This window comes from Zootoca vivipara, chromosome 9 (genome assembly GCF_963506605.1).
Source record: "Zootoca vivipara chromosome 9, rZooViv1.1, whole genome shotgun sequence".
Lineage (NCBI taxonomy): Eukaryota > Metazoa > Chordata > Lepidosauria > Squamata > Lacertidae > Zootoca > Zootoca vivipara.
In genome coordinates this window covers 12,095,679-12,114,212 of record NC_083284.1, presented here as the reverse complement: position 1 = coordinate 12,114,212, position 18,534 = coordinate 12,095,679, and positions in this window count along the sequence as shown.

The window sequence follows — 18,534 nt, the reverse complement described above, 5'->3', positions numbered from 1 at the left end:
GATCTGATTTATTTTTAGGAGTGTTTGTGGATGGGCTTATTAGAATAATAGAGTTGGAAGAGAAATGCCGGTTCATTGGATGCCCTTGAGTTCTAGAGTTAATCATTACTCATAGAATCATAGAGTTGGAAGAGACCACAAGGGCCATTCAGTCCAACCCCCTGCCGAGCAGGAAACACAATCAAAGCATTCTTGACATATGCCTGTCACGCCTCTGCTTAAAGACCTCCAAAGAAGGAGACTCCACCACACTCCTTGGCAGCAAATTCCATTACTCATTAATAAGTAAATTATTACTAATCAATAAGCTATTTATTTGTTGTGTGAATTTCTATTTTCTCCTGTCTGTCCTGAGTTAGCCATGTGAGTTGGCTCACTTGCATGAAGCCAACTTGGTGAAAATCTCTTGGGTGCACACTCCATGTGTATGCCCTGATCCCCTTGCAGATGCTAAGCAAAGAAGCCCAATGATTGCATATTCCTTCCTCTCCACCACTCTTCAAAACCCAGAGGCCACCCTGCTTTCACTCCAAAGCAGCCTTTGCCAACCTGGGCCCCTCCAAAAGTCATTGGACTACAACTCCCATCAGTCTGAGCCAGAACAAGTGTCGTCCGGCACCTCTTGAGGACACCAGCTTGACAAAAACTTTTCACCACCGCCATACCCAACAACCCAAGCCACGCAAAGACACCCTCCAAAAGACAATGCAAGCCATACTCTCAATTTTGCTCTAGTGTAATTATACAGGATTAAGGGTTGAGCTATCCATTTCCATAAGAGGGAAAGGGGTTTTGGTAGAAAACAAGCATCAGATTATGTTAATGGTCCTCCTTTGCTTCCCCTCCCCCTTCTTATTTTGCATATGGACATTTCCCTAACAACTGGGCAGACTTTAAAGACCTGCTAACATAAATGTAGTAGGTCAGAAAAAGGCATTTGCTCGTGTAAGGGATTAATGGAGGCATTGTATAATGCTGCTCTTCAGAATTACTCTCGGGATTAAGAAGCAGATATAGCAAAGGACATATTTTGTATTCACTATCCATTTTGATTAATGTTTACTGGAGGATTTGGGGGGTGGGGGATGAAAAACTAGTGAACTAGCTTCAGGAGCTTCATTTAGGGAAGATGGATGTTCTCTCTCTCTCTCTCTCTCTCTCTCACTCACACACACACACACACACACACACACACAAACACACTGGAAGTGCATCTGCTTTGCATGCAGAAGGTCCCAAGTTCAATCCCTGGCATCTCCTGCTAGGGTTCGGAGAGACACTTGCCTGAAATCCAAGAGAACTGCTGCCAGCCAGTGTAGACAATACTGAGCTAGATGGACCAATGGCCTGACTGTATAACATCAAATAAATTGGAGTTCAAGTTGTGAGTTAAACCCAAAGGAAAGATACCAAGAACTCTGGCCAGAAATTTCAATGCTAGGAATAAATCCTACTCACGAGTTGCAATCAAATAAAAGTATGTAGTATAATAATAATAATAATAATAATAATAATAATAATAATAATAATAATAATTTATTATTTATACCCCGCCCATCTGGCCGGGTTCCCCTAGCCACTCTGGGCGGCTTCCAACAAAATATTAAAATACAGAAATCCATCAGACATTAAAAGCTTCCCTGAACAGGGCTGCCTTGAGATGCCTTCTAAAGGTCTGGTAGTTGTTGTTCTCTTTGACCTCTAGTGGGAGGGCATTCCACAGGGTGGGTGCCACTACCGAGAAGGCCCTCTGCCTGGTTCCCTGTAACTTGGCTTCTCGTAGCGAGGGAACCGCCAGAAGGCCCTCGGCGCTGGACCTCAGTGTCCGGGCAGAACAATGGGGGAGGAGACGCTCCTTCAGGTATACTGGACCGAGGCCGTTTAGGGCTTTAAAGGTCAGCACCAACACTATTCTAGTAAGAATAGCAGATTTAAACAGAACACAAAAATAGCTTCAAGTTCACAGGAGTTTCTTCTAATGCTTAGAAGAATGTAGATACACGTTGATCTCTCTAAACTCAGACACGATACTTGAAAAACATAGAATTTTATTTCAAAAATCAACACGGCTTCATAAATTAGCTGACGAAGGCGTTCACATCAAAACAGGGCCCTGTCCTGGGTTTTTTTCCCTGAATCGACTCGGCACTTCGGCTTTATATGTAAAACAACTCTTTAGAACACTTTTGGAATCGGTCTGATATTTACTGCCATTGTTAATTGATATTTTTTGTGTCTTCACATTGTAATGTATTATTATGTAACACATTACTGTGAATACTTATTTGAAGCTCCTGTGAGCTTGAAACTATTTTCGTGTTCTGTTTAAATCTGCTCTTCTTACTAGAATACATACTTTTATTTGATTGCAACTCGTGAGTAGGATTTATTCCTAGCATTGAAATTTCTGGCCAGAGTTCTTGGTATCTTTCCTTTTGATCTGACTCTGCATAAGGCAGCTTCCTATGTTCTAGACACTCATATAGGAACACAGATTCATCAAATTGTAGAGTTGGAAGAGATCACAAGGATCATCTGGTCTGATCCCCTGCAATGCAGGAATCTTTTGCCCCATGTGGGACTTGAACCCATGAGTCTTGCGCTCTACTGACTGAATCATCCCAGCTGGCCCTTAGGAAGCAGACTTACAGTATTCTGAGTAAGACTACTGGGTCAATCTGTCTAGCTCAGTATTGTTCACACTGACTGACAGCAGCTGTCAAGATTTTCCGACAGCGTTCTCTCCTAACCCTACTTGGAGATGCTAAGAATTGAACCTGGGATGAAGAAAAACTGAGCTAAGGCCCTTCTCCAATCTTTCAGGCTGTATGTAACTATACATCAAAGATAGCTGTATGTCTTGCCAACCTAATGATTGATTCTACACACTGCCTGCATCCACATGCTAAAGTAAGCCAAGATTTGGTTGGGCTGCATTAGAATATAGCTCATGTATGGTACAATTTATTAAGTCAAGAACTTTGGCTTTCCATTGCATGTGGATGTGGCTACTGACTGATGACTGAATCATAAAGTCCCCTTAGTAAAATGGGGGAAAGTCCCATAGAGTTCAGTGAATCTTGTTCCCTGGCAAACAGATGTAGGATTGCAGGCTAAATTCCAAGGTTGCCTCTGCAGTTGAGGTTGTTATTAAAAACAACAAAACCCCACCATGGTTTTAGTTATACTGAGTCAACCCAGTATAAAGTGTGCATGCACACGAAAGCTCATACCAAAATATAAACTTAGTTGGTCTTTAAGGTGCTACTGAAGGAATTTTTTTATTTTGAGTCAACCCACACGTCCTTCTTGACTGTGTTGGAAGGTTCAGGACAGGCAAAAGGAAGTACTTGATCACCAAAGTTAAACTATGGAATTTGTTCCCACAATTCACAGAGGAGAAGGCTATCTATGGCCACTAGCCATAGTTATAGCTCTGCTCTGAATGCCAGTTGCTTTGAGTCACAAGTGATGAGAGGGTATGGCTGTGCTCAATTTCTGCTTCAGAGAATCGTAGAGTCGGAAAAGTCCGCAAGGGTCAGCAGGTCCAATCCCCTGCAATGCAGGAATCTTTTGCCCAATGTGGGACTTGAACCCATCACCCTGAGATTAAGAGCCTTGTGCTCTACCAGTTGAGCTATGTTGCAGCTTCAGCTCCCATCAGCCCCAGCCAGCCCAAGGGTCAAGGATGATGGGATCTTAGTCCAGTGACCTCTAGAGGCTCACAGGTTCCCTCCACTCAGAGAGCCACTGCTGTTCAGAGAAGACAGAAATAACCGTAGGAACATAGATAGGAAGAGCCCAGTTGGGTAGAGCCAAAGAAACATCTGCTCCAACACCCTGTTCTCACAGTGGTCAACCGGAAGCCCACAAGCTTTTCGCTGATCTGTAAAACTGGAGCATCAGGTCAAGGCCCTCGGGATTCTCTGTAAGTTCTGCATCTTCTCCAGGCCACACCTAACAAAGGCCATGTTTTGCACTCTCCACGAGTCCTTTCGCCTGGACGGAATGTGTCCTTGCACTGCGACAACTTCTCTTGCTTGCCTGAAGGAAAATAATGTAATAATAATAATAATAATAATAATAATAATAATAATAATAATAATAGTAATAATATTTTATTATTTATACCCCGCCCACCTGGCTGGGTTTCCCCAGCCACTCTGGGCGGCTTCCAACAGAAATATGAAATAAAATAATCCAGGCATGTCCAACAGGTAGATCGTGATCTACCGGTAGATCACTGGATGTCTGCGGTAGATCTCTGGTAGATCATTGGCTCCGCTCAAAGAAGCTGAACAACTGTGGCTCCCCTAAAAAAAAAGCACAACATTTTACCTCCTCCCTGAAAAAACTCAACAACTTTGACCCGAACCTCCCCAAAATGGACCTTCCTCCTTCCTAAAAAAAGCTCAACATCTTTGACCTGAACCCCTCAAAAGGGGGTAGATCACTGCCAGTTTTTAACTCTGTGAGTAGATCACAGTCTCTTGGGAGTTGGCCACCCCTGAATTAAACATTAAAAGCCTCCCTAAACAGGGCTGCCTTCAGATGTCTTCTACAAATCTGGTATCTGTTTTTCTCTTTGACATCTGATTATCCAGTATCACCTTAGAGACCCAAATAAGTTTGTTCTGGGTATATGCTTTAGTGTGCATGCACACTTCTTCAGATACACTGAAACAGAAGTCACCAGACTCTTATGTATAGTGGGAGGGTGGGGTGGGGTTCTTCTCAGAAGGTAGTAGGAGATGGGTGATTGACTCAATGGGTATGGTAAACCTGTTGACGACTGTTAATGACTGCAATTAATCCTACAGGAAAAAGCATGGGATAGTATGCAGATGACCAAAAATAGCTTTAGCATGTGTAAAGAATCCAATATCTCTATTCAGACCAGGTCTCTCCATAGTTTCCAGTTTAGTAATAAGTTGTGATTCAGCAACTTGCCTGAAGCAAGAATTCATGAGCGCACATCCAAGCAAAACATCAAAAAGGGGCAATATTCCTACTGGCAACCAAACTACTGGCAGGAGTTGCTCCAGAAGAGGCGGTGTTTTAGGCCAGTTTTGCAAGCGTGTTGCTATTCTACTTTTCTTGCTTTGTGGGGTTGGAGAGAGTCTGTTGGCATGTGTGGTTGTGACGCTAATCTGATTTATGCAGAGCATGAAGTTACGGGTGGGAGGGTGCGAGAATTGTTGCTTTATTGCTGCTCCCTGCGCCTTTGCTCTGTATGTCCCTTCTATTCCCCCACCCCACCTACAGTGAGCTTTGAGCTCCATTAAAACAGGGTGGAAGACTGCCATGCTTTCCTAGATCTGCCTGTTGTCCAGCTGTGCTCCAGTGTGTCAAAGATTTGGAATGTCAGATGGCGGCGCATCTGCGAGGTGCACAGAGTGTTCATTAGCCAGGGTTTTTCTACTCGCGAAGAAGCCAGAGTCCTGACAGGCATTGTCCCTGATGCCAATCACCCGTTTGCTGCCAATCCAGAGGCTTCCATTCCATTTGGGGATGGCGTCTTGCCACACCTTGGTTCAGGGCGCATCAGGACTAGCTGAGCATATTCTACGCTGGGTGTTTTCCCTGTGAAGGACAGTTTGCTCATCATCATCATCATCATCATCATCATTTTATTTGTATGCCACCTTTCCATAGTTAAAACAATGCTCAAGGTGGCTTACAACAGGGTTTCCCAACCTTGGGTCTCCAGCTGTTTTTGGACTACAATTCCCATCATCCCTGACCACTGATCCTGCTGGTTAGGGATGATGGGAGTTGTAGTCCAAAACAGCTGGAGAGCCAAGGTTGGAAAACACTGGCTTACAACATGAAAAGATTTACATAATTACCAACATAACAGATGTCATAAATAATAAATAGTTATAGGTAAAGGGACCCCTGACCATTAGGTCCAGTCATGACCAACTCTGGGGTTGCGGTGCTCATCTCGCTTTACTGGCCGAGGGAGCCGGTGTACAGCTTCCAGGTCATGACAAAGCTGCTTCTGGCGAACCAGAGCAGCACACGGAAACACCGTTTACCTTCCCGCCAGAGCGGTACCTATTTATCTACTTGCACTTTGACATGCTTTCCAGTGGCGTAACAAGGGGGGGCACGCGATGGGGTGGATGGTTCACAGGCTATGAAGGACTTGCTCAAAATTTTATTGACAGCTGCACAAATTATGATAGCTAGAAATGGAAGGGACAAACGTAATATAAAATGGAAGAATGGTGTAAAGAGGTATGGGATATAGCTTTAACAGTGGTACCTCGGGTTACAAACGCTTCGGGTGACGTGTTTTCAGGTTGTGGACCGGGGAAACCCCGGAAGTACCAGAAAGGGTTACTTCTGGGTTTTGCCGCTTGCGCATGCGCAGAAGCGCCAAATTGCGTCACGCGTGTGCACAGACATGGCGCTGCAGGTTACGAACGCTGTGGGTTCCGGACATGCCTCCATCATGGATTACGTCTGCAACCCAAGGTGCCATTAAGGTAAGATGGGGAATATGCAGGAGAAAGGATTTTGAGGAGTATGGAGGGTGTTTGTAGAATTTGTAGTGTTAAAATGGAAAGGGGGTCAAACCATCACAAGAGGTGTTGAAATTTTGGGAGGTTGGATAGTTACAATGGAACGGTCTCGGTGGTGGGGTGCACATTTTTATTCTTATTTATGTATGATTATTACTTTGTAAAAAAAAAGTTTCCTAAAACTAAAAAAAAAATCCATTCTAAGTGGTGTACAACACAAAACTAGCAAAAAAATTAAGAGAATACACTGGAGAACCAGCAAAACAGTAGTATAAAATCATATAAAAGAGAAGCAGTGTAGTCCAGTGATTAGAGTGTCCGACTAGGAACTGGGAGAGATCAGGGTTCAAATCCTCTCTTGGCCATGAAACTCACCGGGTGACCTTAGGCCAGTTGCTGCCCATTAGCCTAACCTACCTCACAGGGTTGTTGTGGGGATTAAATGAGGAGGAGATGGAACTATGCATATGCCGCCTTGAGCTCCTTGGGGCGGGGGGAAGTAGGATATAAATGCAATAGATAAATGATAAAAGATATAGAACCAAAAGGAGTAGGGTTCAGTTTTCATTTGTTCCAAAATGAATGCCATGATTTGGAATGGGCAAATCTGTCAGTTTTTTCTCCTTTTATTATTTCTCCAGTCTTAAAAATTTTCACAACAGTTTGCTACACACACACACACACACACACACACACACGTACATGCATGTTTGTATGTGTATATATATCCTCATGAAAACTCATCAGCATAGCAGCCAACTCCTAGGGGCTAAGGTCCCTTTGCCCCCCCCCCAATAAAATATTTGAGCCCCCCCCCCAGTTGGTGGACATTGCCATTCAAATAGTGTGCATGCAGCATATCTGGTGATTGATCATGTGGGGCACGGCTTACCTGGCCCATCCAATATATTATCCAAGTTGGCACCAGCATTTTAGTGCTGAGATATGCACATATTTGTATGCAATTTTCGTCTAATTTTTGCAAAGCAATTTCCCAAAATTTAACACACCTTTGCATGCTTTTCTCTCTCTAACAGATGCATTTTCAATAACACTTCGGCCTAACGTTTACATTCTTGTGCACTTTTGTTGGCTGGAGGATTGCATTGCGAAATTTAGAGAAGTGTGAATTTTGAAGGATGGCTGTGTTTTGGAAAGAGTTTGCCTATAAATGTGAGTGGAACCAAAATTCTTCCCCATTCCTAGAGTCAGGGGCATTTTAGCCATAGAGGCTACTGGCGCAAGGCGCCACGGCACCAAGTTCTGGAGGGCGCTTTGGAGGGCGCCTCCGCCATGTCGTGTCTCTTCTTGGGCTGCGTGCGCTGTTGTGGGGAGGCCGGTCGCGAGTCTCCCATTGGCGCGGCAGCCAGGGCTCCCTGGGCGGCAGCGCCGCGCAGCCGCTTCGGCCGCGCAGGCAGAGGTGGAGGCGGAACACAGGTGGCAGCGTCCCTGCCTCCCTGCCTGCCTTTGTGCTACTGCTGCTGCTGCTGCCGCCATTGCCGCCTCCGGCTTGGTGATCTTTGTAAAGCAGAGATGCCTCATCTGCCCTGGGGGCGGAGGAGCCACGGGGGGAGGAGCGGCGCGGTGGCCCCATTGGCGCTCCAGGCCAGGTAACCTCTCCAAGGAGCGCGTGGGGGCTCCCCAAAGCGGGTGCACGAGCCCATCTTTGGGGCTGGAGGGGAGAGACGGGGGCTGGATTCCCAGGCTGGGGACCTCCTGTTGCGTTCCATCAAGGCAGCGGAAGGGAGGGAAGGGGGGGCGCCCGAGGGATCCCTGCACCACGGTGCCAGATAGGCTTAAGACGGCCCTGCCTAGAGTAATAAAGGTAAAGGTAAAGGGGCCCCAGACCATCAGGTCCAGTCGTGACCGACTCTGGGGTTGCGGCGCTCATCTCGCTCTATAGGCCAAGGGAGCCGGCGTTTGTCCGCAGACAGCTTCCGGGTCATGTGGCCAGCATGACAAAGCCGCTTCTGGCGAACCAGAGCAGCATACGGAAACGCCGTTTACCTTCCCGCCGGAGCGGTCCCTATTTATCTACTTGCACTTTGATGTGCTTTCGAACTGCTAGGTGGACAGGAGCTGGGACCGAGCAACGGGAGCTCACCCCGTCGCAGGGATTCGAACTGCCAACCTTCTGATTGGCAAGCAGGGCTGGCCCTACGTATAGGCTGGGTGGCGCAGGGCACCATGGTGCTGGCCTGCCAGGAGGGCGCCGCGAGCTGCGCCCACCCACTGGCCGGCCGGTCCGCCGGTCCGCCGCGCAGCTGCGCGCTGCGCCCACCCGCCCACCGCGCTGGGAAACGGGGCGGGAGGGCGTCGGAGAGATCGCGCTGTGCCTGCCCGCCTGCCGCGCAGCGCCCACCTGCCCACCGTGCTGGGAAATGGGGCGGGAGGGCGCCGGAGAGATCCGGTGCACCATGGCGCGAGTGGCGCTTAAGACGGCCCTGTCGGCAAGCCCTAGACTCTGTGGTTTAACCCACAGCGCCACCTGGGTCCTGCCTAGAGTAATACATGGGTACTAATCAACTTCAGTACTCCTATTCATACCAATTTGGCACACAAATTCCCTCCCATTCCCTCCCCTATTCTCAACACTTGGTTACTGTATGTTTGATAACAGGCAGCTAAATATCTCAGCTAACTCCATTCAAAAGCCTGGAACAATGCTAGTTCTGTCCCTGTGGCACGATGCCTTGGATGGGCCATTCATGCTGCGGTCACCAAGAGAGGAACATGCACTTATTTAACAGCTCCCAGACACTGAATATGGTGGTGGAGAAATCTCAGGAATGGCTGTTGCCAGGAGTGCAAAGTGGAGTTTTTTTTGGGGGGGGGAAGCAGAGGTAAAGCTGCAGGAGGGTTCTGCAGAACAGGGTCATTCATAATCTATAAAGCAGACATCCCCAGACTTCGGCCCTCCAGATGTTGTGGACTACAATTCCCATAATCCCTGACCACTGGTCCTCTTAGCTAGGAATCATGGGAGTTGTAGGCCAAAACATCTGGAGGGCCGCAGTTTGGGGATGCCTGCTATAAAGCAATACACAATGGCACATATTTAAACTATGGACTTAACATTCACAGGATGCAGCGATGGCTTCCAAACTGGGTGGCTTTAAAGGAGAATTAGACAAATTCGTAGAGGATAAGGCTAGCGATAGATACTGGCCGTCATGGCTGTGGGCTCACTTCACTGTTGGAGGCAGTGTGCCTCTGAGTCCCAGTTGCTGGGAATCACAGGTGGGGCAAGTGCTGTTGTGCTCGGGTCCTGCCTGCGGACTTCCTGTGGACGGGATGCTGAGCTAGGTGGGCCTTGGACCTGATCCAGCAGGTCTCTTCTCAGTGCCGGATTTACGTATAAGCTAAACAAGCTATAGCTTAGGACCCCACTCTCTTGGGGGCCGCCAAAACATTTAAAGGAAAAAAACCCCTGGGATGTACATTTCCAAAATATAAGATAAAAAACAAATAAAATAAAACTTACATACAGCAACAGTGTTTTGAGTTGTGTAGGCTCCTATGATGTAAGTCATGGGCCCTGCCTGCTAGCCTGCTCCCTGAAATATCACTGGTTTGCTCATTTCTATATATAGGGTGCCTACATTCTGCATGGACTGATTGCATGTCAACATGTGCAAATGGCTTTAGATACCCATTAGGTCCATACATTGTTGTTGTTGTTTAGTCGTGTCCGACTCTTCGTGACCCCATGGACCAGAGCACGCCAGGCACTCCTGTCTTCCACTGCCTCCCGCAGTTTGGTCAGACTCATGTTCGTAGCTTCAAGAACACTGTCCAACCATCTCGTCCTCTGTCGTCCCCTTCTCCTAGTGCCCTCAATCTTCCCCCAATATCAGGATCTTTTCCAGGGAGTCTTCTCTTCTCATGTGGTGGCCAAAGTATTGGAGCCTCAGCTTCAGGATCTGTCCTTCCAGTGAGCACTCAGGGCTGATTTCCTTAAGAATGGATAGGTTTGATCTTCTTGCAGTCCATGGGACCCTCACGAGTCTCCTCCAGCACCATAATTCAAAAGCATCAATTCTTCGGCGATCAGCCTTCTTTATGGTTCAGCTCTCACTTCCATACATCACTACTGGGAAAACCATAGCTTTAACTATAGGGACCTTTAGCTTTAATGTATACAGACCATACATTACCACATAGCATATATTCAACACAAAAAAACCAGCGACAATTTGTTGTTGGCAAAGGACAGCTGGACATATAAAGGGCCCCATTACCTTCAGTAGCTTAGGGCCTCATCAAACCTAAATCCGGCCCTGTCTCTTCTTATGTTCTTAAAAATTGAATTAGTCTGTGCTTCTCTACTCACTCACCTGGTACTAACCCCCATTAAATGCAATGATTTTATTTATTTATTTATTTATTTGTGGCCTTTTAAATGCTATGCATGTGGGGTTATCATTTTAGTTTGTCCCTATGGTATGTATTTTTGTGTTTTTATAATGTAAGCCACCCTGTGATCCTCAGATGAATGGCAGTATAGAAATTTTAATCATCATCATCATCATGGCTTTTTTTTGAGCCGAAACTCCACTCTGACACCTCTCAGGTGGGCGCCATTGATATTATAAGAGAACAAGGGAGGCATTTATAGTGAGTTCTGGCATCTCTTTTTCTAGAAACAACAACAACAACAACAACAACAACAACAACAACAACAACAACAACAACATACTTCTGAGTAGACATGGATAGGGTTGTGCTCTAAATAATGGGAAATGAGCAAGCCTTTGGTTGTGCAAGTAACAGCATTATTCTCCCCTTGGCATATATATTAGTACAGAACACAGATCTGGAACCCCATGGGGGGTAAAAGCAGCTCAGGGAGGGAAAGCTTCAGGACAAGCCTATTGGCATGGAAGGGGTTAAGAACCCCCCCCCCCAATTCCCCTTTGCAGATCATCTCATTTGTAAAGGAGAGGGTGCTGTGTACCCAGCTGCAGAGTTAGGAGTGGCTGGACTCCACAGCTGAGCTTCTGCAGGATTTTGAATGTATGTTCCCCTTGTTTCATTTTTGCATGTGGCATTGCTCTGCCTAGCATGGAGCTCTTAGCATCTAACATGACGAATGTCACTTGTGCAACCTAATTCATTAAAAACAACAACAACACACATCCTGCTTTTCTGGTGCCTTCTGAGCATGCAGCAAATACTTTGGCTCTCTTGCTGCCTGCTCAGGGATATTCTTTGTTCGAAACGGCAAATGCAAATCTAAATAAAGACTGTGGCCTGCCGCAGCCCCCAGCAGCAGCAGCATTAGGCATCAGCTAACATTTTACAGGGCATATGGTACTTCAGAAGCCATATGTAGAGCTGTTTAGCGATTCTGGCAGAGAGGCGTGGATTGGTGAAACCCAACTGCCAGAATTGCTGAAAACAAATATGTAAATGCTCCAGTGATTTTGTTATTCATAACATACCCTAACACAGCACATACAATATGCTGTCCATTCTGTAACCAGTGCAGCTACTAAGCCACATTCGCTTCAGTTCTGGGGTGCTTTTTTTGGGGGGGGGAAGAGGCACTTTCTTTTTATGAAGCTTTTGATAGTCATTTGTGTTTCCTTTCCACTCTTTCACAGACAAATACTCTGAAATAAACAAGCTGGGAGGCAAGAGTGTTCTCATAGGGGCGAGCACATGTTTTTATGTACTCGAATCAGCAACATCTCACCCAGAAACTAGCGGTTCACAGATGTAGCCTGTGCGCTATTTAGCAATTGGATAGTGCTTTCGAGTATTCAGAGTGTTTCACGGATGCACTGTTTAGATCAGGAGTCAGCAACCTTCTTTAGACCCACAGGCCCTTGGTCACTTCTTGCCCCCTTCCCTCAGATCAGCCGCCACGCCTCTCAGGGAGACCACATATGCTTTGCTCTTGCGAGAGATCTGTGTAAGAATGAGATCAGGCATAACTCATCTGAGCCTTGGAGAGCACAAAGAGCTGAAAGAGGAAGTGGGTACATGTGATGACTGAGGGGCTGGGGTGGGACCTCAGAAGCTTTGTTGGTGCCAGAAGACCTCAAAGGTACCATTGTGCCCATGGGTTCCACGTTAGCGACTGATATAATAGTTTCAGCAACCCTGCGAAGTTACTATTATTATCACCACCCTATTGTAGATGGTTTTCCCAGAAGTGATGTATGGAAGTGAGAGCTGGACCATAAAGGAGGCTGATCGCCGAAGAATTGATGCTTTTGAATTATGGTGCTGGAGGAGACTCTTGAGAGTCCCATGGACTGCAAGAAGATCAAACCTATCCATTCTTAAGTAAATCACCCCTGAGTGCTCCCTGGAAGAACAGATCGTGAAGCTGAGGCTCCAATACTTTGGCCACCTCATGAGAAGAGAAGAATCTTTGGAAAAGACCTTGATGTTGGGAAAGATGGAGGGCACTAGGAGAAGGGGACGACAGAGGACGAGATGGTTGGACAGTGTTCTCAAAGCTACGAACATGAGTTTGACCAAACTGCGGGAGGCAGTGCAAGACAGGAGCGCCTGGCGTGCTCTGGTCCATGGGGTCACGAAGAGTCGGACACGACTAAATGACTAAACAACAAGAACAAAATTGTAGATGGTGGAATAAGGTTGAGAGAATGTGTAAGGTTGTGTAAGGTCACCTGGTTGCCCCATGGCAGGCAAGATCCAAGCCAGGGACTTCTTGATCAGGGGTCGGCAAAGTTTACCAGCCATGGGCCAGATCACTCCGACGGAGATCATCTGTGGGCCGGACTGGCGCAGTGCGATGCCGGAAATCGCGTCTGCGCATGTCCGCAGTGCCGGAAATCGCTTCTGTGCATGCCCAGACGCCAAAGATTGCGCCTGCGCAGAAGCGATTTTCGGCATCTGGACATGCACGGACACGATTTCCGGTATCTGCACATGCGCAGACATGATTTCCGGAGCCGCTCAGCAGGGCCGGCTCTAGGGGAAGGCTGGGTGGTGCGGGGGTGCCAGGGTGCCGGGCTGCCAGGGGGGTGCTGTGCCGTGCTGCACGCAGCGCCCACCCACCAGCCACAGCAAGAAGCGGGGCGGGGGCGCTGGAGCAATCTCCGCACCATGGCGCCCGGGCGCCCGACATGCTTAAGACGGCCCTGCTGCTCAGCGTGTCACTGCGCCACGCCGCGCTGGTTTACTGCAGAGCACGAGGGACTCGCCAAGCGGGTGGCTCAATTTGGGAGTGGGGCGTGGGCCGGTAAACTGGTCTTCGTGGGCCGCATCTGGCCCATGGGCCACACATTGCTGACCCCTGCTCTTGATTCATACCAGTCATGAACAATATCATAGCCCCCCAAGTGTCCCAATTTAACCGGGACAATCCCAGATTGACAGAATCTTTCTTCTTTGTTCTTTGTATTTGTCTTTTTTCGGCTCCAGCCAATTCACCAATAGCTATGGCCACTGTAGTCTATGTGCTGGTAAGTTCCAGATTGGATCATTGCAATGTGCTGCACATGGGACTGCCCTTAAGGATGTCATGGAAACTTCAACTGGTGCAAAATGCAGTGGCCAAGTCGCTGGCTGGGATTTCCTTCCAATTTCATCTAGCCCCTGTTTTAAAACAGCTGCACCGTTTGCCAGTTTGTTCTCAGGCCCAATGCAAGGTGTTCATGTTAGTGTTTAGGGCTAACTCAGACTCCAAATACTTGACAGACCTCCTCCTTCCCTAAAAACCATATTGGGTGCTAAAATTGATGGAGGGTGCCCTTTTGGTTGTTCTGCCACCCTCAGAAGCTCAGGGTGTTTGAGTAGTGACCCAGAACAGGGCCTTCTCTGTGGTAGCCCCCAAGTTGTTGAACTCCCTTCCCACAGAGGTGCACCTAGCACTTTCATTAGACTAATGTGTTTTAATTGGTGTTTTAATTGCCCTAGGACCTTAGGATGAAGGGTGGGTGATAAATTGTAATAATATTAATAACAATAATACATTTAAAACACTATATATACCCAGGTGGCACAGGTGGCACTGTGGGTTAATCCACAGAGTCTAGGGCTTGCTGATCAGAAGGTCGGCGGTTCGAATCCCTGCAACGGGGTGAGCGCCCGTTGCTTGGTCCCAGCTCCTGCCCACCTAGCAGTTCGAAAGCACATCAAAGTGCAAGTAGATAAATAGGGACCGCTCCGGCGGGAAGGTAAATGGCGTTTCTGTGTGCTGCTCTGGTTCGCCAGAAGCAGCTTTGTCATGCTGGCCACATGACCCGAAAGATGTCTGCGGACAAACGCCGGCTCCCTCGGCCTATAGAGCGAGATGAGCGCCGCAACCCCAGAGTCGGACACGACTGGACCTGATGGTCAGGGGCCCCTTTACCTTACAGTGCTTTTTCTCTTTAAAAAATGTTTAGGGGCACTCTCATTTTGACTCAAGAAAATCACCACTTTATAGTTCAAATCGGGAAATACAGTAAATGGACAAAAGGCTGCCATCAGAGGTAGCAACAGAAAGGACAATTCACTGTGCTAGAGAAGAAACTGGAAATGTTAAAAAAAATTAGTTTCTTCTTCTGTTAGATTCACAAAATGTTCAGGGGTATATATAATGTTCAGGGGTATTTATATATATATATATATATATATATATATATATATATATATATATATACCCCTGAACAAAATGTTCAGGGGTATATTGCCACAAAACTCAAAAACCTCATCAGGAGGGCTTTAAACTGACTTATGTGGGGGAGGGAGACAGTGGTCCTGAAGGTAGGAGTCTATCAAATGCTGAAGATGATCATCCAAATGTCAAGGACCAAATGGAGCAAGCAGCATGCAGACCTAGTGGTGGGACGAAAATATCCTTAAATAAGAGACATGGGGGAATGATCAACGGTCTTCAATGTCTGTATACTAATGCACAGAGCATGGGAAATAAACAAGATGAACTTGAGCTCTTGGTACAGCAAACTAAATATGACATAATAGGCATCACTGAAACCTGGTGGGATGAGTCTCATGACTGGAATGTAGTAATAGAGGGATACAATCTATTTAAGAGAAATAGACCAAACAGGAAAGGAGGAGGAGTAGCTTTATATGTTAGGGATATGTATACCTGTGAAGAGATCCAGGATTTAAAACTTCAAAGCCAAATTGAGAGTATCTGGGTCAAAATTAAGGGAGAGAAAAACAACAGTGATCTCATTGTGGGAGTTTACTATAGATCCCCAAGCCAAACTGAGGACACAGATGATGCCTTCCTGGAACAGATGGCCAAGCATTCCAAAGGAAGTGAGATAGTAGTAATGGGGGATTTCAACTATCCTGATATTTGTTGGATGTCAAACTCAGCCAAGAGCATAAGGTCGAACAGATTCCTCACTGGCCTTGCAGACAACTTCATTGTCCAGAAAGTGGGAGAAGCAACAAGAGGATCAGCCATTTTAGATCTGGTCCTAACCAATAGTGATGACTTGGTTAGTGGGGTAGAAGTGGCAGGATCATTAGGTGGGAGTGACCATGCTCTTCTGGAGTTTATTATCCAGCGGAAAGGAGCAACCAAGCATACTAAGGTCCAAATTCTTGACTTTAAGAAAGCCGACTTCAGAAAACTTAGGGAAACGCTGGGTGAAATCCCATGGACAGTAATACTAAAAGGGAAGGGAGTTCATGATGGTTGGGAGTTTGTTAAAAGGGAGATATTAAAAGCACAACTTCAGGCAATACCAATGAGACAGAAACATGGAAGGTGCTTAAAGAAGCCAGGCTGGCTATCTAAAGAACTTTTGACTGAGTTAAGATTTAAAAGGGATATGTACAAAAAATGGAAAAGGGGGGAAATCTCCAGAGAGGAATTCAAACATATAGCCAGCACGTGTAGAGACAAAGTCAGAAAAGCTAAAGCACAGAATGAACTCAGGCTCGCCAGAGAGGTTAAAAGCAACAAAAAGGGCTTTTATGGGTATGTCCGTAGCAAAAGGAAAAACAAGGAAACAGTGGGGTCACTCAGAGGAGAAGATGGTGAAATGCAAACAGGGGACAGAGAAAGGGCAGAACTCCTCAATGCCTTCTTTGCCTCAGTCTTCTCCAAGAAAGAAAACAACGCCCGACCTGAAGAATATGGAGCAGATGATTCAGCAGGGGAAACACAGCCCAGAATAAGTAAGGAGGTAGTACAAGAATACTTGGCTAGTTTAGATGTATTCAAGTCTCCAGGGCCAGATGAACTACATCCAAGAGTATTAAAAGAACTGGCAGAGGTGATTTCAGAACCACTGGCAATAATCTTTGAAAATTCCTGGAGAACAGGCGAAGTTCCAGCAGACTGGAGGAGGGCAAATGTTGTCCCTATTTTCAAAAAGGCGAAAAGAGAGGACCCAAACAATTACCGCCCAGTCAGCCTGACATCAATACCAGGAAAGATTCTAGAGCAGATCATTAAGCAAACAGTCTGTGAGCACCTAGAAAGAAACTCTGTGATCACTAAAAGTCAGCATGGGTTCCTGAAAAATAAGTCATGTCAGACTAATCTGATCTCATTTTTTGACAGAATTACAAGCCTGGTAGATGAAGGGAACGCTGTGGATGTAGCCTATCTTGATTTCAGCAAGGCCTTTGACAAGGTGCCCCATGATATTCTTGTAAAGAAGCTGGTAAAATGTGGGCTAGACAATGCTACCATTCAGTGGATTTGTAACTGGCTTACTGACCGAACCCAAAGGGTGCTCATCAATGGCTCCTCCTCATCCTGGAGAGTAGTGACTAGTGGGGTGCCACAGGGTTCTGTCTTGGGCCCAGTCTTGTTCAACATCTTTATCAATGACTTGGATGATGGGCTTGAGGGAATCCTGAGCAAGTTTGCAGATGACACCAAGTTGGGAGGGGTGGCTAACACCCCAGAGGACAGGATCACACTTCAGAATGACCTTAACAGATTAGACAACTGGGCCAAAGCAAACAAGATGGATTTTAACAAGGAGAAATGTAAAGTACTACACTTGGGCAAAAAAAATGAAAGGCACAAATACAGGATGGGAGACACCTGGCTTGAGAGCAGTACATGTGAAAAGGATCTAGGAGTTTTGGTTGACCACAAACTTGACATGAGTCAGCAGTGTGATGCAGCAGCTAAAAAAGCCAATGCAATTCTGGGCTGCATCAATAGGAGTATAGCATCTAGATCAAGGGAAGTAATAGTACCACTGTATTCTGCTCTGGTCAGACCTCACCTGGAGTATTGTGTCCAGTTCTGGGCACCACAGTTCAAGAAGGATACTGATAAGCTGGAACGTGTCCAGAAGAGGGCAACCAAAATGGTCAAAGGCCTGGAAACGATGCCTTATGAGGAACGGCTTAGGGAGCTGGGTATGTTTAGCCTGGAGAAGAGAAGGTTAAGGGGTGATATGATAACCATGTTCAAATATATAAAAGGATGTCATATAAAGGAGGGAGAAAGGTTGTTTTCTGCTGCTCCAGAGAAGCGGACACGGAGCAACGGATTCAAACTACAAGAAAGAAAATTCCACCTAAACATTAGGAAGAACTTCCTGACAGTAAGAGCTGTTCGGCAGTGGAATTTGCTGCCAAGGAGTGTGGTGGAGTCTCCTTCTTTGGAGGTCTTTAAGCAGAGGCTTGACAGCCATCTGTCAGGAATGCTTTGATGGTGTTTCCTGCTTGGCAGGGGGTTGGACTGGATGGCCCTTGTGGTCTCTTCCAACTCTATGATTCTATGATTCTATGATTCTATGATTCTATATAATCTCCCTAATCTGGCACTAAAAAAGTTATCAAGAGTCGTGGTTATCTTAAAACAGGTTGTTGAAGTCAATGGGAGGGAAATTATTTCCACCAGCTCTGGGGCTGCTACTACCAGTATAACGCTGTGGATATATACAGTATTTTATTGTATTTATTCAATTTATATTATTGCCCTTCATCTGAGGATCACAAAAACACAAAAATACATAACCAAACAACAAATGAAACAAAAGCCCCAAACAATATATCTAAACTCTTCCCCTTCCCAACCTAATGATACCAGACA